General features: G+C 38.8%; 2 long non-coding RNA genes across 4 annotated transcripts; both read left to right on the top strand.

Annotated features, from left to right (window-relative positions):
- The first annotated feature begins 5571 nt into the window (after positions 1–5571).
- Positions 5572–17643, top strand: LOC141359335 (uncharacterized). Of its 2 annotated transcripts, XR_012365771.1 has the most exons (4): positions 5572–7292; positions 7467–7547; positions 16280–16364; positions 16482–16520. It is a non-coding gene; the product is annotated as an uncharacterized lncRNA (long non-coding RNA). The 2 variants fall into 2 exon arrangements; XR_012365770.1 differs by having other exon boundaries at positions 16280–17643.
- An 11-nt stretch (positions 17644–17654) lies between these two features.
- Positions 17655–23958, top strand: LOC129441874 (uncharacterized). 2 transcript variants are annotated; one of them, XR_012365768.1, is made up of 6 exons: positions 18406–18517; positions 20206–20301; positions 20396–20434; positions 20608–22008; positions 22497–22622; positions 22750–23958. It is a non-coding gene; the product is annotated as an uncharacterized lncRNA (long non-coding RNA). The 2 variants fall into 2 exon arrangements; XR_012365769.1 differs by lacking the exon at positions 20608–22008 and having other exon boundaries at positions 17655–18517.
- Positions 23959–24382: the final 424 nt, after the last annotated feature.

Here is a 24382-nt window from a genome sequence, read left to right as displayed (position 1 = left end):
AATGGTAAGCTTGCATCTGATTGGCTAAAGAGTACGAGTGACGCACGTTGGAGAGCGCGCTGCTAACAAAGTCTCAAAAAACACACACACGAATTCAAAGCAATTCACACACGAAAAAGACGATTCGTACATTCACAGTCATGATGACTCAAAGTTTTGAGCTTTTCGTGCACAGTTCTACATTTATGAATTGTTTTTTTTTTTTCATTTGTGAAACGTATTTTATGAATGTGGATTTTTATTTTGTGTATGTACATCGTTTTTTTTGCGAATATATATATTTTTGTGTATGTGAGTTGGATTTCATGCATGTGAAATTGTTTGCGCATGTGTGAATCATGTTTTTTGCGTGAATTTTTATTGAGATTATTCTATCTCCATATGTTGGGTCCGACCTCAAATCCACAACCCGTATGTAAACACATTTTTAGTAGGGCTGTACAATAAATTGCATGCGATTGTCATGGGCATTTCATCAGTAAAGCCGGTTCCTTGATTTGTAGTAAATCACCATCACCCAACCGGCTGCCTCTTCTGAAAGCAGGACATTTACACTAATCAAGGAAGTGGCTTCACTAATGAGATGCATGCAGCCCTAATTTTAAGTGACAATATAGAGCCAGAGAAAACGTCTCGGTTACGTATGTAACCCCTGTTCCCTGAAGGAAGGGAACGAAGACGTCACGTCGTGACCGACGAATTGGGAACCACTTCGCGGGTGACCTATCTACTTCGAGAAACGATGAAAACGCCAATGAACTTGGCATGCAGGTATTTGCATAATGCCGGCACTGCCCCGCCAGGTGTGTATATAAGTCGCAGGTGCATAATACCAAATCAGCTATATTATTGCTGAGAAGCCGAGCAACAGTGCCCGGCCTGAAAACAGCAATGGAACAGCAAACTGTGGCGACGGGACGTCTGCGTTTCCTTCCTTCAGGGAACGAGGGTTACATACGTAACCGAGACGTTTCCTTTCAGTCAGTCACTACGACGTCACGTCGTGACCGACGAATTGGGAATCCCTACCAAAACGCCACTGCAGCTGAACCCTTCCAGTGCCTGCAAAAGCCCTCCGCCCTCCACATAAGGGGCGGAACCTAAGGCGAAATGTAGAAGGCTGGTCACTACCTGTTCCTTAACCCACGATAGTGAACCAGCGAACTGGGGAAGCGTCTAACTGAGCGGAGCTAGAACACTGCGGAAGCCATCCCCTAAGAAGGTTAAATGGATGACATAAAAATATATAAAACAACCAACAGGTTGCTCAAAAAAAAGTCTCTGAACAATACATGATATGCAGAGATATGCAGAGCAGGCTCTGCTAAGGAAAATCGTGGAGGATTAGAACCCCACGGACTATTCACACAAATTAACCCCACGTAGGGGACAAATGTGGGCACCTAGCCTACACAGGTTTACAGAGAATACATCAGTGATAGGCTGACAGCGGATGCTCCGTAACATCGGCTATCAGGGCGGTGGAGGAGAGCCCAAAACAGTTTTTGTGATGTTTTTGCCTCAACGGCCTTCCATAATGGTGCAAATGTGCAGCACCAAAAAAGAGGCTCCAAGCCGACACACGAGCCAACCCTCTGTGTTCTTAACTAGTTAAGAGAAAGAGCCCAAGTGGATACCGGCTCGACACGAACACCATAGAATCTTTTGAACGTATTAGGTGTCGCCCAGCCTGCAGCTCTACAAATATCCGTTAGCGAGGAACCGCGAGCCAGTGCCCAAGATGATGCCACACTGCGTGTAGAGTGAGCACGTAAATTAAATGGACAAGGCACGTCTTGCTTTTGATATGCAAGGGCTATAGTATCCACAATCCAATGGGACATCATCTGCTTGGTGACAGCTTTCCCTTTCTGCTGACCACTGTAACAAACAAAGAGCTATCTGAGGTCCTAAAGCTCTCAGTTCTGTCTATATACACATGTAGTGCACGGACAGGGCACAACAAAGCCATGGCTGGCTCTGCCTCCTCCAAAGGCAACGCTTGCAGGTTCACCACCTGATCTCTGAAAGGAGTGGTTGGAACTTTGGGCACGAAGCCGGGCCGGGGTCGCAGTGTTACCTCGACCCCGAGGACAATGAGACAATGTAACATTATTATATGTAATATGTAACATTAATATGCAACATTATTAATACGCTTGCTTGTAAGGTTTAACCTTAGCCGCTATGTTCTACTGCTTATATTATCTATTGATTTTCTGTGTTCTCCTTTACATCTACTCATGTAAAGCTGCTTTGCAACAATTTACACTTGTGAAAAGCGCTATATAAATAAAATTGAATTGAATTGAATTACGCTGGATGCAGCTGGCCCGAACTGAAGGCACGAATCATCGACCGAAAATGCATGAATATCCCCTATCCTCTTAACAGAAGCCAAAACAAAAAGAGTTAAAGTCTTCATAGTAAGAAATTTAACACTCACAGTATGCAGAGGCTCAAATGGGGCTTCCTGGAGTGATTTCAGCACCAAGGAGCGTTCCAAGGAGGAATAAAGGGAGGACGCGAATGATTCAGCCTTCGAGCGCCTCTGAGAAATCTAATGACAAGGTCGTGCTGACCCACTGTCCTACCGTTTACGGGTGAATGGTGAGCTGATATCGCAGCGATATCGACCTTAATAGTGGATGGTGACAGCCTATTCTCCAAACGATGCTGGAGAAACAAAAGCACAACACTAATCAGGCATTCTCGGGGGTTTTCACTTTGGAAAGAACACCAGTCGACAAACAGGTTCCATTTAAGCGCGTAAGCCTGTCTCGTAGACGGCGCTCGCGCTGCAGCAATAGTGTTAGATACCTCTTGCGGTAAATCACTCACGTCTTCCGTGCCCCGTCCAGAGACCACACATGGAGGTTCCACAGGTCGGGGCGCGGGTGCCATAATGTGCCCTTTTGTTGAGAAAGAAGGTCCTTCCTCAGGGGAATCTTCCAAGGGGAGGACTTTGTACTGGTATGCTCGCCCCTCGAACCCAAAGCAGAGAAACGGCCTGTGCCGGGGGAGAATCGATACGTGGAAGTACGCGTCCTTCAGGTCGATAGATGTGAACCAATCGGTTGGACGAATGCATGGAAATATGCGCTTGGGCGTCGAACGCAGGACCCGCAACCCTGCCCGAAGGCGGTAGCGATTCCGGATCGACCTCCGAGGGTGACAACCCCCCCTCCGACGTTACGGTGGACAAAGTCTCCGGTAGAGGCTCGACAAAGCGCGAGGACACCGTAGAACACGGGCCGCTCGTCTCCATCGGCACCTCCGCTGGCAACAGATCAGGGCGCTGGGAGCCACTGGACGAACCAGCAGACCGACCCAGCACCGTTATACGGAGATCATACTGCCCCTAGCAGCACCAGACTTGGAAGGCGGGGGCCGTTGCCGGAGGAACGACACCCGTCTCCGCAAATCCGCCATAGTCATACCCTCGCAGACGGAGCATGAAGTATCACGCAACGCTGCCTCTGCGTGCTGGAGCCCCAGACACGAAAGACAACGCTCATGGCCATCCCGGGGAGCGATGAACACACCGCATCCAGCAAAGGAGCACGGACGGAATTCCATCTTTAAAAAGACGAACCCGACTGTGACACGAATGAGTGGCTGTCTTTAACTCTTTCCCCGCCATTGACGAGATATCTCGTCAATCAGAGAAAACGCTTCCCCGCCAATCTCGAGTATTTCCGTTTTTCCGCAATACTGCTATTATCCACTAGGTGGCGCCCTTCCGCAACTTTTTAAACCCGGAAGTATTGCCCTATGGTAAGCTGCTGCATGTCCGTGTCTGTTTTAAAAATCGCTCTGAATGGGATCTCTATGAAAAGTCCGTCACAAAAATGGAATTATCTCTGCTTTTTGCTCAAAATGTGGTGTTTTTGCAGAAACCTACCCATATTCAAAAGCTGATTACAAAAGAACTACTCAAGGTAGGATGAAACATTTTTTTTGTTTGAAAGCAGAGGATCTGTTCTTTCATTTGGTATATTGTGTGTTTATATATTTGAAGAAGAACATTTTCTGGAAGGCATTAAACTTTTGTGAAAATCATGAAAAACACTGGCGCTGGCTGACAACTTTTTTTAAAAACGCTGGCGGTGAAAGAGTTAAAAAGACACAAAGCTCAAACGTGCTGCTCTTTTAGGGAAATCACTCTATTGTGCGAGCTGGTGAAACACACAGGGAGAGGCAACACACTCACTAGAACTCAAGTCCTAAAATTAAAGAGACAGAGAGAGAGAGAGAGAGAGAGAGAGAAAGGGTGGAGAAAAACACTGCGAGCCTCCGCTGAGGTGTCTTAGCCCAACCAACTTCAGCAAGCTGAGATCTTTTTTCCTCTAAGAACAGGATCTACGAAGATCAGTTAACAGCTTCTCGAGAGCAGATATCTGCCGGCTTCGAAGCAATAAAAGCTGATTTGGTATTATGCACCTGCGGCTTATATACGCACCTGGCGGGGCGGCGCCGGCATTATGCAAATACTTGCATGCCAAGTTCATTGGCGTTTTCACAGTTTCTCGAAGTAGATAGGTCACCCGCGAAGCGGTTCCCAATTCGTCGTAATGACCGACTGAAAGGGAACTGAGATTATATATTGTTAGTGGTTATGCAACACTAACTTGATCAGGGCCGTGCACAGACATTTTGAGGGGCAGTGGCCCAACCCAAAACGGGGGCACGGGGGGGGGGCACAATTTATATGGTTTTAACAATATGATGTGTTATAGATTAGTATCAAATAATATTAGTGATTATAATGGAAAATAGACTTTATAACAAGATTTAGAGTGTGACAAAGCTTCTTAAAGGGATAGTTCGGCCAAAAACGATATTAAACCCATTATTTACTCACCCCCAAGCTGTCCAAGTTGCATATGTCCATCGTTTTTCAGACAAACACATTTTCGGATATTTTAGAAAATATTTTAGATCTTTCTGTTGATTAAATGTAATGTTACGGGGTCCAGCAATAGTCCACGACCTTCAAGTCCAAAAAAAGTGCGTCCATCCTTCACAAATTAAATCCAAACGGCTCCAGGATGATAAACAAAGGTCTTCTGTGGGTAATCCGTGCGGTGTTGTTGTAGAAATATCCATATTTAAAATGTTATTAACGTAATTAAATACCTTCCGGTAGCGCCCCCATTTTAGAATTATCCGCATTCAGGATGAGCGCTTACGCAGCATACAGCGGTTTCTCTGCTGCTGCTCTGTCCCCCGCCCTCCGAATTTGTCATACGTCACTAAGAAAAGTGCGTACACTACGCTAATACTCTCTCCTGAGTCTAAGATGGCGGCGCTACCGGAAGGTATTTAATTACGTTAATAACATTTTAAATATGGATATTTCTACAACAACACCGCAGAAGATTACCCTCAGAAGACCTTTGTTTATCATCCTGGAGCCGTTTGGATTTAATTTGTGAAGGATGGACGCACTTTTTTTGGACTTGAAGGTCGTTGACTATTGCTGGACCCCGTAACATTACATTTAATCAACAGAAAGATCTAAAATATTTTCTAAAATATCCGAAAATGTGTTTGTCTGAAAAACGATGGACATATGCAACTTGGACAGCTTGGGGGTGAGCATGGGTTTAATATCGTTTTTGGCCGAACTATCCCTTTAATATTCTATATGATTTACATGCTAAAGCTTTGAATCCATGTTTGCAATTTTGAAAAGCTTTTGCAGCCTCCCTTCCAACTCTGTCTTTTTTTTAAAAAACATTGTTTTTAATTTTTTGTCGACAAAGTGTGCCAACAACAGCAAATTTGGTGTTATTTATATTAGATGTCATCGGGTACATTACTCATTAGACAACCACTGTAATTCTAAAAATGTTGGCTAAGTTGTTAGCACTTTAAGAAGACAGAGAGCAAATCATCCACAGAAATACAAAAACATAGGAAAGCCGAGAAAGGTCATCCATATTTTTATTTTTGCTGCTTGTTTTCTCATGATCTCGATATAACAAAAGTTGTTTTCTCGCTATCCAGACATAATAATCCAAATGCCATAATGTAATTTCCTGTCCATAATATTTCATTTATTTTGAAGTGGACTGCTGATGCATATGGAATCTTCGCCGTTATAAATAAATAAAGTTTGATGTTCGTGAATTTAGGGACCATCTCTAAAGTGCACTGTACACGTTTCTATCTTGAATAGTATTTTATTTATAACAGTTTATTTGAATAAATATAAAACATCTAAAAAAGTGTGCATTATAGTTGACAACCACGAACACTTTACAGTTGGTTTTGTGACTGTTTGTTGACTTTAAGTTATTCCATCTTAATGCTGTTTAAAGTAGAAACGTATATGGAGTTACTTTAAAGACGGTCCCTAAATTCACTGTGCTATCAAATGGTCAATTATTGGCAAATCTGTTTCATCTTGAGCGAATCCCTGATCTAAGTAAAATCTCATTTGTTCATCCATGCTAATTTGCTAAGTATGCTTTTGCTGTCTAAAAATTACGTTCTATTTAGTACACGTAAGCTTTAATCACATCACAAGAATACAACTTTTGTTATGTCGAGATCACGAGAAAACAATTAAGCTGCTGTTTTCTCGAGATAACGAGAAAATTAAGATCACGGGAACACAAGCAAGCAAAAATAAATATACAACACGGCCTCTCTCGGCTTCAAACTACCAAATTACTAAGTGAGCAGCTCAACTGAGGTAATATAATGAATCTACCTGTTAATACAACAAACTGTCGCCCTTCAAAGAGTGGACACAGGATGTGAGAGATGCTGCGGAGCGGGCGAGAAATCACGAAGTGAATTACCAGAAACAGTGGATCTTTAGACGAGCGGTAACAGAACACTTTGACCAGGGTTGGCGAGAGGGGCACCTCAACCGATTAGGGCAGAAGGGCAGTTGCTCTACACTCTTAAGAAAAAATGGTTCTTCAAAGGTTCTGAAACGATGGTAAAGGTTCTATATAGAACCATAGCTTACTGAAGAACCCTTTTTCCCCGAAATGGTTCTTGTCTTGACAAAAAGGGTTTCCTTATTTCCCTCCTTTTTTGATTTTAAAGTCAGTTACTTTCAAGCTGCCTCCTGATTATTTTCACCTGTAAAAGCCCTGAATCATCAGTCCTGCTGAACCGCCTGCAGATTAACATCACAAGCAGGTAAGAGAGTAAAATAATCATTATTTACTGTTAAAAACATTTTGAAAATTGAAGTTTTGTGTGTTCTTATTGTAATTTATTTTTTATAGCAGGTAAAGTTTATACCGTAAGCTTCATTCCCTTTATAACAGGTAAGCTTCATACATTAATTTTTAAATTATATATTTAGAGAACTCTGCTTTAAGACTTAGGATAATGATTTGTGTGTTAAAAAGCTAATACATGTATAGTGTACATTAAGTTTATTAAACTAATTATCAAAAGAATGTGGTATAACGTGTTTAGTTTTTTTATTGATATTTCAGAGTTTTCGTATGTGAGGTAATCTGGGAGTGAATGCAGTGCGTATGACCGCTTGATATGAGAGACACATCCTGCTTTTAAAGGTGATGTATGCATGTGTCTTTCAATAATGACATTCAAATTATGGTTATTTACTGTTTAAACATTATGAAAATTGAAGCTTTGTGTGTTTTTATTGTACTTTATATCGTTCATAACAGGTAAACTTTATACTGTAAGCTTCATTCCCTTTATAGCAGCAGTGTTGGGCAAGTTACTTCCAAAGTGTAATACATTATATATTACAAATTACTGTCATTTGAAAGTAATTAGTTACATTACAATATTACTGTCTCTGAACTGTAATGAGTTACACTACTTTTGCGTTACTTTTGAGTTACTTTTATCAAAAGAACAGAAGTATGACTATATGCATTATAAAATGTTAAAATGTAGTTTGTTGATGCTTATAAATCTAGAAGTCATGTGTTGGCCCTCGAGCTTTGAATAGGCACAGTGAAGACTTATGGCAAAATACAGTAACAATCACTGTCAGAATCATAAACATAGACAAATGATCTGGTAAAAGTCTAGTAAATTATGGTACACATACCAAACACAATAGAGCCCACTATAATGCAACCTATAGACTAATAACATGGCAAGACACGCTAGAGGGCTGCATTGGGATTGGACTCCCGCGGGACCCAACGCAAATCTCGCGGGGGCGGGCGGGTTCACCTTTGCTGCGGGCGGGAGTGGGCGGCCAGAATTTTTTTGCGGGAGACCCGTGGGTCCCGGTGGGATTTTGCAGCTAAACATTATGTGGGACATGACGTGGCAACTTCGGGGAGCACATGCCCAATGCTGTTATATAGACTATGTGCCTCGCATCTGGAAGAACTGGTGAGCACTAGTGACAAATCAGGTTGTTAACAGTTAAACTATTTGTTTGTTAGTTTAATTAATCATTTGGTGCGTGTGTATCATGCAGTATACAATTGAAAACTGGGGTTTTGTTTTAACGGTTAATGTTACAAAACACTGCTTAAAAAATTATGTAATTTTAACTGCGTAAAACCCCACGTGGAGCGAAGGCTGAATCAAATCCTTGGTTTCAATGCGGTCGTTAGTACGAATTCAGTACTGTTTGATCTTACAGAAATTATAGTTTAGCAAATATTATACTCTAACCCCAAACGCAAGCAAAGTTTAAAGTTGAGGACATGACAAAGTACGCTATCAAGCAGACTCGAAACACCAAGTAAGAGCCCGGAGCGAACGAATGAACATATACATAACAGACTGCACGGTCGGCATATGAATATCTTCTTTATTTGGTTTGACATGTTTTATGAAGAAAGACAACCATATTTTGCCTACGTGCTCCGTGAAAGCCTGTTCTTAATGCCAGCGGAGAAAACTCTGCTTAAACAGGCCAAGTGGGTTTTTTCCACTGGGTTTCAGTTCCACTTCATTTTCCATATGCACCGCATATAATAAATGTTCTCCGTTTTGTTTTCCATGTCTGTCTCGTTTAGCTGTAATAACAAAATAAAATAAGTCATAACAAGAAGCTAACAAATCTCTCATGATGCGCGCTGATGCGGCGGAGAAGCACGTCTAAATTAAACCTGAGCCGGTGGACAAAAACAGACAACCCCGGTGTTAAAACTGTAAATACTTAAACTAGTCTGCGATCTGAATTGCCAAAACAATCAGACATACAAACAAATACATTTTCATGTATATGTAATTTATATTTGATGTATATTTACATATACTTGTAATATGTAATATATTTGTAAAAGACAATACATGAAGTGAAAACATTAAATGAATAGTAGCATTTACCCTGCGGTGGCGCATTAAAAACAAACAAACTAACATTCCAATAGCATCTTTCCATTAGAATTATTATTGCAGATCAAATATTCGACCATTCGTGCACATCCCTAATTTTAAACACAATAGTGTTGAAAGTCTGTTTTTCTGAACCAATGTTTTGTATGAGCATGCATTTGTGTACAGTTTTCACAAGCTCTGAGAAAATCCGCGGGAGCGGGCAGGAGTGGACACAAATATTGCGGGCGCGGGCGGGAGTGGAACACGCAGGTTGCGGGAGCGGGCGGGACTGGTCATAAATTTAGCGGGTGCGGGCGGGCATGGGTTTAAAAAAACAGTCCCGCGCAGGGCTCTAAGACACGCAACCTCTTTTCATTTCTATTTTTTAATTCACTTTTAATTCAGATTCACAGCACAAACCTGGCATGCACTGGGTTGACACAACTTATCAAAAAGTGCTATTGGAGGATTATGACACAACTTATCAAAAAGTGCTATTGGAGGATTAGGTCTCAAGGAATACTATGGAGAGCCAACTTTGCCATATTCATAAATAAATAAATACATAAATACAGTGGCGGTCCTGGCTAGATTTACGCCCTGGGCGAACCATCCCTTGGCCGCCCCCAGAAAAAAAAGAATTACCCCCAAATCCCGCCACCAACATGTATTATTTTATCATATATAATCTTAAATACAAAAAGGTAACAAGAACAGAGAAAAACAAGATAAATAAATGTAATACAGTATATAAACACACACACACACTCCTCATCAGACTCCACAACCATGTCTGTGGCTGCTGTGGAAGTATCTGACTCCTCATTTTTGCCAGTGGGTGCTCTAACTTCAAAATATTTCAGAAATGCCCCTGAATTTACAATTAAGATCCAATATGTAAGTTAGATACACTTACATCACACATGCATCAGTTACCCAATTAAAATTACCATAACACACATTTTATTAGTTTATAGGATGTTAACAAATGCTAAGCATACACTACAAATTATTTAAAAAGCTATATCACTGTGTAGCTTACAAAATGGCATGTCAATTTATATTAGAAGTTATTTAAGTTCACATATAGCAGATAGCAATAAAAAATGACACAGTCAGGAGGTCTGTGTGAATTTGCACTTGTTGTGTTGCAAACACAAACTAGACTGTGTGTTGCCTATGGGTGAATTTAGTTGCATGACATGGTGCCTCAATTCTAATTGTTGCTAGTTCAGCAAAACTAAAACAAAACAAAAAAACAGTCGTGTTCTGTGGCTAATAGCAACATATTAGCAAGAGAGCGAGGCTAATATAAATAACATTAGCTCGTAGAAATCGGCATACCTTTATCTTTTGCCCATTTTTCCACATCTTCTTTTCTTATTTTTCTGATCTGGGCAACTTATGGCTATTTTGGTCTTTTAATTTGATCCATGATGATGAAGACTCGACATCATTAACTTTGCATTACAATTTGCCAACAACTACGTCCGTTTGCCCGTCAATCAACCGGTGTCACGTGACGTGAGTCACGTAGATGACTGACTCTACAGATTTTTTTTCTCACAAAATCCAATTGATAACATGTTCGTAGGTATATGGGTCTATGTTAATTTTAGGAATGAAAAATAAAATGATTTTGGAAGCAGACGCAGCAGTTTGTGTTGTATGGCCTCTGGTCTGGGATCAGTCTATCCCTCACTCGCCCCCCTTAAGGCGAGCGAGCGTTTTGCAGTCGCAAGCTGTTTCCCCGCCCCTTTCTCCCGTGCCTCTTCTGACACGCACACAACAACCTGTGTATGACTCTTAGCACTAACTTGAGATGGAAATGAGCGTTTGTCTAAAAAAACGCTTGGATTTTTTTTTTTTTTTTGAGTGCGCTCGTGCGCCCTCACATAGATTGCGCCCTGGGCGTTCGCCCACATTGCCCATAGCAAAAACCGGCCCTGCATAAATAAATATACAAGGAAATGTAAAAAAACAAAAATACAGAAATAAAGAAATATATATACATGGAAATGTAAAAAAACAAAAATAAATGAGTATTTATACCTGTATTTCTATATTTATGTATAATTGTATTTTTTACACATTTGTTTATTTGTTTGTTCTTTCATTTATACATTTATTTATTTTTGCTTTTATTTGTTTTCACATTTATTTGTGTATATATGTATTTGCGTCTACACTTGCTTGTTTCCACATTTATATATTTGTGTATTTATTTGTTTCCACATTTATTTATTTATACATTTATTTATTTATTCATTTCTTTGTCTGTATGCTAATGAGGGGGGCGCAGAGGTGTAAAGTACTCGAGTAAATGTACTTCGTTACTGTACTTAAGTATTTTTTGGGCTACTTTGTACTTGTACTGAGTATCAAAAATATAGGCAACTTTTACTCTCTACTCAATTACATTTTTGATTGGGTATTTGTACTCTTTACTCCACTACATTTGAAATGACACTTAACGTTACTCGCTACATTGTTTATTCGTCAAATAAAAACGAGACGAAAGTGTCAGAGGGTGATGATGGATAGAATCTGTGGTCGCGAGGTTACACGCACACACACAACTGAGGGACTTCATTTGGCGCTGCGCAGAGCAATCGTATGAAATCAAAGTACTGCGAGAGCGAATCAAATGCATATGGAGAAGTATGGTTTCGCGGTACTTTGATGTCAAACGCTGAATGGCTTGCGTTGAGCCACCGTAGCGGGACATCTGCGTGTTGCGTATGTCATAAACTGTAGAGAAAAGTTCGCGTCTGGTCTGAGAGAAGAGATAAAGAGCAAACATATGGATGCATATCACATTTGCTTCTGTCAAGGGACCCTTTGTTAAACATGTGATGCTACAATCAAAACAAAAGTGATGCGCGATTGCAGGAGGGTCATCCCGCAACTCAAAGGCAAGCACAAATGTTTATATACTCTGACGCTACTGTATCAGCTAACCTGAGCTGGTTACATAACTTGATATAACTTACTATATAAGCCAAAATAAACCAGCGAGGTCCTGTACTGATTGCTCAAGTAACTTAAGTACATTATAAGATTGATAATAAGTGTACAATTTCACTGTCCTCACATTTAATCAAGTATGCTGTAATGTATTTACTGTAAAGAGGGATGGATGACGGAAGAAATGTAGTGCACTTAATGTGAGATAGTGGTGTTACGTACTACATGTGTTTACAATTAATCTTTCAAATGAACAACTTCACGTTTTTAATATGCATTATCATATTTCTGTTAGTGTAATTTAGTTTACAGGAATTTTTTAAATATTAAAATTATATCTTTTTTAGGATAGGCCTATATAAGAATATTTGGTAATGTTAACAAGATTTTAATAAAGTATTAGTAATTGTTGAAATTAACATTAACAAAGATGAATAAATGCTGTATAAGTGCAGTTCATTATTAGTTCATGTTGAGTAATGTAGCTAACTAATGTTAACTAATGAACCTTATTGTAAAGTGTTACCATATATTTATATCACAAAGTTAGGCTATATATTTTTCAGCATGGCACATTCAAGTACACAATGACACTAGACTAAAATTAAATGGGTTTAAATTAAATTGAATGTAGATTTCTAGACTAAAATCTCATGGCATTTAGTTGAATAAAATTAGACTAAAACTAAATCCATTCAGATGACAAAAATATGACTAAAACTTAATTCAATTTTAGTCAAAAGACTATGACTATGTTTAATCTGTGTTTGTTTTGCCGGGTCAACATTTTGAGGAGTTTGATTTCTTTTCTATATTAGGAAATAAAACCTCATAAATAAACTTTCTTAGTTTTCACTGCCCAGATCTACAATGTCTCTTTGTGTTGAGGACTAGTGCATCTTTGAGCCAACATTCAGTACGAGTAAAAATACTTGAGTACTTTTAAATTGGGTTACTTTAATACTTTTACTCAAGTCGTATTTAAATTGGTAACTTGTAACTTGTAGTGGAGTAATTTTTACAGTAAGGAATTTGTACTTTTACTCAAGTATGGCTTTCAGCTACTCTTTACACCTCTGGGGGGGCGTGTTTCACCTCAGACTTAGCAATCAATCTCTGAGTGCCAGTTCTGAAGCTTTGAGGCCACAGTGACACCTGGTGGTGTGACCAAGCGAACAAAGTTGCACATGTATTGAATGACTTGGAGATGGGCAATATCCAAAACCTTATTTCACGTTTTAAATCATTTTGTTTCAACATAACTGTGTATATATATATATATATATATATATATATATATATATATATATATATATATATATATATATATATATATATATATATATATATATATATATATAGGGTCACTATACATAGCATACATACATACTGTACTCAGGACATGGCCCTAAACCCATCTGGTCGTGATTTCTAAAATGTCTCGGCACACATCAATATCAAATGCACGTCATCAACAGATCTGATGACATACCCTTGGAAGTGGACACCTGAACATTGAAGCATGTGAAATTATGCACTATTAATCACATTTAATGTAAATGCGCTGGATGGGGGCTGATCAGAGCTTGAGACTCGCCCACCAGCAGCTCAGAGAACGCGGAGAGAAACCAGCACACTCAAGAATATTGATCAATGCCTCGTTTGAAACGCGGCTGCAAAACACTTTACATTGGCGTTTGCTAATTTTGCAATGCACAACATGTGAATGCTCAATGCGCCTTTTAATCACAAGTCATCAAGTGGAATCAGATGTTCGGGATTAAATCTAACAAAGGGTGATCGTGCAAACGCAGCGAGACACGCATCTAACGCCATGCAGGTGATCCAAATCATGGCGAGGTGACGCGTGACAGAGCTGCTTAGAAAAGCAGACGATAGACTGAAAATGAAGTAATGATTATAAGATCCCAGTGTACTGTTGCTGCGCAGAAGCATCATGTCCTTTCAAACCTTCGTCAGATTTTGAGATTTTTTTTAAATGAAACGTCCAAAAGACAACGTTGACAGCAACAGAAACAAACATTTCTATTGCGGTTATATTTCTCCATATGAATAGATTTTTAAACTTTATATGCATCACCATATATAGCTTATGTCAAGACATACAGAAAGCCGTCTCGTGACATATACTATAATGCATAGCCTATTTTTACAATGCTTTCAAGGGTCTGTCATTAGATCTGTTGATGACGTGCATTTGATATTGATGTGAGACATTTTAGAAATCACGACCGGATGGGTTTAGGGCCATGTCCTGAGTACAGTATGTATGTATGCTATGTATAGTGACCCTATATATATATATATATATATATATATATATATATATATATATATATATATATATATACACAGTTATGTTGACACAAAATGATTTAAAACGTGAAATAAGGTTTTGGATATTGCCCATCTCCAAGGCATTCACTCCCTGTGCAACTTTGTTCGCTTGGTCACACCACCAGGTGTCACTGTGGCCTCAAAGCTTCAGCACTGGCACTCAGAGATCGATTGCTAAGTCTGAGGTGAAACACGCCCCCCTCATTAGCATACAGACGAAGAAATGAATAAATAAATAAATGTATAAATAAATAAATGTGGAAATAAATAAATACATAAATATATAAATGTGGAAATAAATAAGTGTAGACATAAATACATATATACATAAATAAATGTGAAAATAAATAAAAGTAAAAATAAATAAATGTATAAATGAAAGAATAAATAAATAAATAAATGTGTAAAAATACAATTATACATAAATATAGAAAGACAGGTATAAATACACATTTATTTTTGTTTTTTTACATTTCCATGTATATATATTTCTTTATTTATTTCTGTATTTTAGTTTTTTTACATTTCCTTGTATATTTATTTATGTATTTATTTATTTATGAATATGGCAGAGTTGGCTCTCCATAAATACAGTTCAGTCCAATATAAGGATTACATGTAGACTAACATAAAAAACACAGACAAACAGAGGAACACTGCTTTTTACCAAACAATGAATATATTCTCCCATACAAAGGCTGGTAAAAACTTTAAACAGTGATGTTTAAATGTTCTATTTAGATAACCATGTTTAAGTCTACACTATGTTATGTTGTAGTTTAGGTTGCTGTTTGTAATAAAACTGTAGATAGCATAGGAATAGCCTAGCAATCTTTTATGTATATGGACTGTAAACATAGCAACGTTAGCTTACCTTGTCATTGCTGTTGTGATATGGATTTTACTGGCAACATTTGTAAAAGTCTTGTTTACTTCTGAGGTTCAGGCAGCACAGGAGACCGATAGAAACTTTCTGTTGCTTTTACTTAGTGCTCTTATTCGCAAAATTATGCGTGTGCACGCTACCGGACCTTATTGCGACCACTTTAGTCAATGCTTATAAAGCCGCGGACTTCCCAGATTCGGCTCTTTAAGAAACATGTCTATATTTGACGTGCACCGCGTCTAAAATCGCATTTCAAATACAAAGTTAAGGTAAAAATGAACATGTTGCATACAGCACGTGGAAACAGGCATAAGCTGCGTCCCTAACCGCCTACTTCCATACTGGAAGTATGCGGTTTGGGACGCAGCCACGCAGCTTTTTCATGTGTGGATGCTGGTCGCGCGCATTGGTAAAAAATGAAAAAATAAAAATAACATGGTCTAATTTTGAAATGCACTGTTGTAACACGCTCTTTACTAAGACTGTAACGAGTAAAATATTACCAAAATTTTATTAGTAATGCGTTATATTACTGCGTTACAGCAAAAACTAATATATTACTGTTATATATTATATTTTGTAATGCGTTACTCCCAACACTGTATAGCAGGTAAGCTTCATTTGAAATTATATATTTAAGGGACTCTGCTTTAAGGCTTAGAATAATGATTTTTTAAAGTGTTAAAAAACATATACATGTATATCGTACATTAAGTTTATTAAACTAATTATCAAAGAATGTGGTACAACATGTGTTTAGGTTTTTTATTGATATTTCAGAGTTTTCGTATGTAATGTAATCTTGATGGGAGTGAAGGCAGTGTGTATGACCGCTTGATATGAGAGACACATCCTGTTTTTAAAGGTGATGTATGCATGTGTCTTTCAATGATGACATTCAAATTATGGTTATTTACTGTTTAAACATTATGAAAATTGAAGCTTTGTGTGTTTTTATTGTACTTTATATCGTTCATAACAGGTAAACTTTATACCGTAAGCTTCATTCCCTTTATAACAGGTAAGCTTCATACTGTTTTAAATTATATATTTAGGGGACTATGTTTTAACAATGACTTAGGGTAATGATTTGTTAAAGTGTTAAAAAGCATATCGTCGCTGCCTGATGAAACTCACGTATGTCCAAAACGGTAACTTTTCAGAAAGTGAAAAAAACACCGTATATCAAAAGCAGTTGAATGTAGCGTTGTCATACTTGGTACGGCATATTTACATGTAACCATATTCTTGCCAGTGTCATGATATAATCCACATTTGACCAAAATTGAGTTTAAATGGACATGCGTGCATATTTTACAGTAACTGTGATCGATACGCGTTCTTCCGATCATTAATTAGAATGGCCAAAGTCGCGTTTCGTATTGACAGATGAATACGCTCAGTTTATTAACTCTTTCCCCGCCATTGACGAGATATCTCGTCAATTAAGAGAAAACGCTTCCCCGCCAATGACGAGATTTTCCGTCTTTCCGCAATACCGCTATTATCCACCAGGTGGCGCCCTTCCGCAACTTTTTAAACCCGGAAGTATTGCCCTATGGCAAGCTGCTGCATGTCCGTGTCTCTTTAAAAGATCACTCTGAATGGGATCGCTATGAAAAGTCCGTCACAAACATGGAATTATCTCTGCTTTTTGCTCAAAATGTGGTGTTTTTGCAGAAACCTACCCATATTCAAAAGTTGATTACAAAAGAACTACTCAAGGTAGGATGAAATGTTTTTTTTTTTGTTTGAAAGCAGAGGGTCTGTTCTTTCATTTGGTATATTGTATGTTTATATATCTGAAGAAGAACATTTTCTGGAAGGCATTAAACTTTGGTGAAAATCATGAAAAATGCTGGCGCTGGCTGGCAACTTTTTTAAAAAATGCTGGCGGTGAAAGAGTTAAATAGCCTACGTCTTGGTTAAATACGCTTACTTTATTTAATATTAATTATAAGTGTATTAAATGTCTCTTGCAAACCATTAAGGGACAATGAATCAATACACTGACACGGTAATGCTACACAACAGGGGCGTCAGTTTGTGTTGAAAAGTGGTGGGGACAAAAGATCTTATAAAAACATTACTGCAGGACGGGAAAAATATTGAATAACGCGCATCAAAAATGGGCATAGCGTAGGCCAGTCAGTCAACAACAAGAAAATACTCAGCATAAATTTATAAACCCTCAACAATGTCGAATGCACACATCACACATGTAACAGTCCCTGCAACACCAGCTCAACCGAACAGTGCCAAAGCACCATACCGTAGAAAACAGCAGCGCGTTTAATAAATGATTACAATGAATTGCATTACATATGTACAAGAAAACACACCATAAGCATACAACACAACATATGTGACACTAGACCACAAAACCAGTCTTAAGCATCGCTTGATTTTTCAGAACATTTTAACCAAATGCTTTCATAAAGTGGTGGGAAATCCCCAGCGTATATCACCAATGCTAGACAGATACTTTGTTTGCACAGTCCTACCGTAATTAAGTAACTCCTAGATCTTAGTCTGGCGTCCGGTGGAAACGTTTACCTCGAAGGAAAGTCATTGTCATGTTTATTCGGCTATATCCAGTGCTGAGCTTCGATGAAACTTTACGAGACCGGCGAGATGCTTCACAGGCGGAAGATATGCGGCGTGATTGACAGCTTTGACACCAAACGGGTATGTGAAAATCAGATGACATGATTTCACAAGTTTTCATTGGCTATTTAGGTATGTGATGCATACTGTATATGGAAATGAACCTGGACATTCAATCTGTCGAAAAATCTCAAAATCGGCAAAATGAACATACGTGAGTTTCATCGGACACGTGCTGTATGCAACATGTTCATTTTTAAGTTTATTAAACTAATTATCAGAAGAATGTGGTACAACATGTGTTTAGGTTTTTTTTTATATTTCAGAGTTTTCCTATGTGAGGTAATCTTGCTGGGAGTGAAGGCAGTGCGTATGACCGCTTGATATAAGAGACACATCCTGTATTTAAAGGTGATGTATGCATGTTTCTTTCAATGCTGGCATTAAAATAATAGTTATTTACACTCTTAAAGGAGCGGTGAATCAAAAACTCAATTTTAACTTGATAATTTGTTATATAAGAGGTCATCATACTTAAATGAACATCCTGCAAGTTTCAGAACTGAAAACGTCCGTGCTACTGAAATATAACCGTCTTTGGCACCAAGCCAGTTAAACACTCCAGTGAAAAATTCGGAAATCTATGACGTCAAAGTAGAATTGAAACACCTCCCCATAACCAAAAGGACAAGTCTACTTTTGTAGCCCCGCCCACAGCTTCGCGTGACACGTGTGTAAACATGTCTTTAAAAATTGACAAATTTAACCAAAATGACTTTTTAAATACATTTTTTTCTGAGAGACTTTTATTTTGACGCGGTGATCTGTTATGATACCATGGAAACGCATTTTCACAACCGCGTGGGAACAACCATGGGAACAACACAGAAACTAAATACTTCAATTCGGAGGCTTGGAACTTAACATTAGCAATATGCGTGGATAAAGTTTGCTTTTGAAGAAGTTCCAGCTCGTGTGGGGAGCGTTTGTTAACGTTGTGGACATGGATTCATTTGTAAAGAAGTCGATGCTGGATTTGCAGAGAGACTCAGAAGCACCACTTATATTGGATCTGACAACAATGACACAGCAGTATAATTCACAGTAAGACATTTTACTTTATATAAGTTACTGCGTTTCACTATTGCTTTGTTAAAAGAGATTGCTTGATATATCCTGTTGTAACATCCGTGTCTAAATACGTTTGTTGACTGTTTTAATTTACTAAAAAAACATTAAACGATTAATAAAGGTACAACACTTAACAATACGACTGCAATTTAAAGGTAGAAATATACAAAGTTAGTTATAAGGAAGGATTTATCAACTGCAGTTTAGATTCTGATGCCCGTTTACTGTGTTGTATACGGTAATTTAGGCAAGTTGCGTTTGAAAGGTCAAACACTCAACAAAGCTTATTTTTTATCATATAACTGTGGTATTTAACATTACGTGAATGTAAAAGCAACCTCACAAGCACAATAGAAATATACAAAGTTATTGATAAGGATTTATTAGACGCAGTTTAGATTCGGATGCACGCTTACTGTGTTTTATACGGTAATTTAGTCACGTCGAGTTTTGTTTCTACTTTAATATACGTATTGTCATTTATGTGTATCATCTTTAGCACCCAGAATCTTTTGTGTCTCAAACATATTTGTGTTCGGCTGCTATTTTTATCACATTAATGTTTTAAAAACATTTCCCTACATGTAATGACGGGGAATGAAGCTGTCCAATCATAGCAGTGGGTGTTTACGTTCAGGTCTTCAATGCGGCCCGCCCCTTCAAACGAACCATTTCTCAAGACAGCCATTAATCCATGTTACAAAATAGCGTATTACTTATTGCTTTTGATGTTTTTGAATGTAAAAACAACGCGAAATGCATAAGTAGACATCAATCAACGTCATAAAGCAATAAAATCAACCAATTCACTGCCCCTTTAAGAAAAATGGTTCTTCAAAGGTTCTGAAACGATGGTAAAGGTTCTATATAGAACCATAGCTTACTGAAGAACCTTCTTTTTGGTGAAATGGTTCTTTGTCTTGGCAAAAGGGTTCTTTATTTCCCTCCATTTTTGATTTTAAATTTAGTCAGTTATTTTCAAGCTGCCTCCTGATCATTTTCACCTGTAAAAGCCCTGAATCATCAGTCCTGCTGAACTGCCTGTAGACTAACAACACAAACAGGTAAGAGAGTAAAATAATCATCATTTACTGTTAAAAACATTATGAAAATTGAAGTTTTGTGTGTTCTTATTGTACTTCATTTATTTTATAACAGGTAAACTTTATACTGTAAGCTTCATTCCCTTTAAAGCAGGTAAGCTTCATATTGTTTTAAATGATAGGAGACTCTGCTTTAACAATGACTTAGGATAATGATTTGTTAAAGTGTTAAAAAGCATATACATGTATATTGTACATTAAGTTCATTAAACTAATTATGAAAAGAATGTGGTACAACATGTGTTTAGTTTTTTATTGATATTTCAGAGTTTTTATATGTGAGGTAATCTTGCTTATGCTGGGAGTGAAGGCAGTGCTTGATATGAGAGACACATCCTGCTTTTAAAGGTGATGTATGTGTCACAAGGTGACGATCTTTTTTTCTTTGGGGCGGAACCAAAATTATGGAAGTTTGGTTCCGCCCGGAAGTGTTTCCGCCCGGACCGGAAAAGACGAACACCGGACTTCCGGTAAGCACCGCGAGCGGGAAAATCGGCGAATTGGACTCAGCTGTGCCTAGTTAACGGGAGCGGCCGATGATTGGAGGATACGCTGGACAGGGCAGTATTTAGAAGCAGCAAAAATCACAGTTAAGAGCGATTGACACGAGAGGCGATCGACACGGGGAAGCTCCTCTGCCTAAGGCAGAAAGATGATCCGCACCTTTTGAAGAGCCCGCAGGCTCTGTTGATCCGGGCTGCGCTACGAAGCGCGTGGAAAGAGGACAGGAGCCACGAGAGGCGAAAGAAAGGCAGGACGGGAAGAGAGAGTACAGGAGCACCCCGAAGAGAGCTTTTTGGCTGGAATCGAATGGTTGTGGAAGACATCGCGAACCTTAAAGGTTGAGAAGTGAACGGAGTACATTTCAAACGGAGATAAAGGAAAAGGGGATTGAAAACGGCATTGATGTGAGTACTAAGATCAAGTTAAAAGCATCCTGTATATTTACCTGGCTTTATGTTGGATTCCTCCAGGAGAAGGAGGGCGGCCCTACCCCTAGCATAGCGTGGTGGGTGAGCCGAAGGAATATTTATTGAAGCAGTCACAACGACGACATCACTAGCTAGGCCGCATATTTCATCGCCAGATCCGAACCAAGCGAAGGAAGGAAGACGGGTGTCCTTTTTGTACACTGAGCGTGGTGGGTGAGTCCTTGTACGGTGAACACCTTTAATTTTGACGTGGTGCTGTATATTTGCTGTGGGTTGCTGGGTATTGCTGTGTGTGTCCTGTCAGATAAACCCCCGCCTTCACGCACTTCGTTGAGGAAGGACAAAGAGGCTGCTGGTCCTAGCCTATTCCAGTACAGCATATGTTGTGAGCGTGATTCAGATCTCGGGAAATAGTACGGTGCTTTGGGACGATCTTTTTCCCGTTTGGACATCGGGCAGAGGTGCAGAGTGGCAGTAAAGCGCTGAAGAAACAGCAGAGGTGTGAGTACGATTCGGGGCCATTATCATTGATACTTCAATTGTATGAATATTGTTATTGCAGAGAGAGAGGTGAAGGAATTCCATCGTCCCGTGGTCTCTACAAAGGGGCGCCCTGTCCAGAGTTCGAACGCCTGACGGCAGCGAGGAGAGGGATGCGCTCGGCCCGGTGAGACGTTGAGATATCCCACCCCTCTGCCACCGCCGAGTAGTCGAGAGGGTTCGCCCCCGACGCCAAGTAAGAACTACTTACCCCATCAGAAGCCTCGTAAAGTGCTGTAAGTCCGCCACTGCTGCCAAGTCGATACCTGTGGAGAGAAGAGCAGAGAGAGAGAAAATGAGCGACCCGAAGAGGAACTGTGCGAAATCCAGCCGGTGGAAATAACGAGAGCCTGAAGAGGCCGTTATTTTAAGTTCCCCTTCCTCCCTCCCCTATTTATTATTTTAAGTAATTTAAATAAAGTACATTTTAATTTTATGCTTACCTTGTGTGTTTGGTCATTGGGGTGGCTTTGGGAATCTCCTCGAGGTGGAGAAAGGGGCGTGACCTTATTAACATCTGGGTCCACCCCGACCTGTGACATATGCATGCTTCTTTCAATGCTGGCATTAAAAAACAGTTATTTACTGTTTAAACATTTTGGAGATTGTGTGTGTGATCTTGTGGCACATTTACTTGTGATAGCAGAATTACTTATTATTTTGGTTACTTGTTATCTGTTGTAGGTGGATCATGAGTGAAGCTCTGCAGGTCCGCCATTGGCTTGATAACAGTGGTTTATGTGAATTGAGTGACTTCAATTTATAAATAATATCTTTCACCAAGCATTCACCTATTTAATGATAAAACAGGTATCTTGAGCAGAGTCATATTAAAACTTCTGTCAAATCATGTTTTACACACAGTATGTAAGCAAACTCCAGGCTAATATTAACTTGTTTTGTCTCCATGTCTTATCTTTTCTCCCATCTCCAACAGATCCAAATCTTGTTCAGCCTGATGCTCAACCTTGTATGATGATGACCACAGCCAGGTAATGGGAATCTGTGGTAATCACAGCCTGCATCTCAAGATCAACATGACAACAGCAGATCATCTGACTAAATGTTCAGCATCATTGCAACAAAACAAAGAACATTGGATGGAGTATTGGCGTATTGGATGATCCCGTAAACAAAATAATATGGATATTTTTGGTGAGATTCTACAAAGATTGACACAATCCTTTTGACTTTTTTTTTTACAGTTATAAATGCATTATAAACATCCCATTCATTTGTATTCTATGTCATCGATCTGTTTGTGCTAAAATGTATACAGCTGAATGTAATGTCAATAATATGTGAATATTCAGGATTTATTATCATTTGCATGTTTTGATGTTGCATGTCATGATTTTATTGATTTCATGTTATTGTTGTCTATTTAGAATTATTTTAATTGCCAAATTTTATTGTTAATTTATTTAATATTGAAGCTGTTATTTAACATCCATATCTTATTTGAGTAGTGATTTGCTATATTTGGATAATAATTCATATGTGACCAGTCACGGAAAGTAGGGACACAAGTCGGATCTGGGGCATTTTGAGTTATTCACAGATTCTGAAAGTGCAGATTCTAAGCTTTCCAACGATGTGTAACACATGGAAATCTGATAAGATTTGGAAGTTGTGGCCATTTGAAGGTAGGCACTCCAAAATTCTTAATGCTGAGAAAACGGCTTTTAAAGTTTGTGCCTTTTCACCCAACTCAACTGCTGGGAGGGACAATAGGGCTCATTTACATCTCATTGAGATAAGCCATACCCTCTGTAAAGCTCCCCTATGTGCTTTACAGTTTATATAAAAAAGTCTCTTAGCATCTACTGATTAAGGCAACTCTTATGTACATTGAATAAAAAAATTATTATACTGTAGATTATTTTTTCTAATGAAAGAGTGCCTAATCCTATAACTGCAATTATAAAATAAGGAAACAACACACAAATATAGCTATTAATGTTTATTTATTAAATATTTCACACAAGCATGCAAAAACATTTCTCTGTCTTCATCACCTTCAGATGTTACAACCGATATAGCCTCTGATATCTTACGGTCCAACTCATCTGACGCCAGCCCGATACATTCTTCCTCGTCTTCGTCTTCATCTTCGCTCAGTTGTAGATTAGGGATATTATTCAGTCGTATCATGTCGCTTTCATCGTCACTCAGATCGTCTTCAGAATCAGTAAGCTCTTGTTCAAGCATCCAGCTTGTACTTTTAATGAATTCCTTTAAACTTTTGTATTGGTGTTGTATTATTTGTACTGTGTGCTGTTTATATTTCACACAGAAACGAATTTGTAGACTGAGGCTATGTTTACATTAATGCGTTTATGCTTTAAAACACGTTACTTTTGCTACGTTTAGGCCTTTCATCTACACTACATCACCGTTTTCGACCCTCATAAACGGATTCGTTCGCAAACGCTGAAGACCCTGTTTTAGTTTGAGAACTCAGACGTTGCTCTGAGTGTAAATGAACGTAGATGGAGTCTTATGTAAACGAACAGCTGATGTTAACGTGACAGCACATCATCTTCAAAGTAAAAATTATTTTATTCATG

This window comes from Misgurnus anguillicaudatus, chromosome 23, assembly GCF_027580225.2.
Source record: "Misgurnus anguillicaudatus chromosome 23, ASM2758022v2, whole genome shotgun sequence".
Lineage (NCBI taxonomy): Eukaryota > Metazoa > Chordata > Actinopteri > Cypriniformes > Cobitidae > Misgurnus > Misgurnus anguillicaudatus.
Note: the sequence above shows the minus strand (reverse complement) of the source record. Positions and strands in the feature narration are given on the sequence as shown.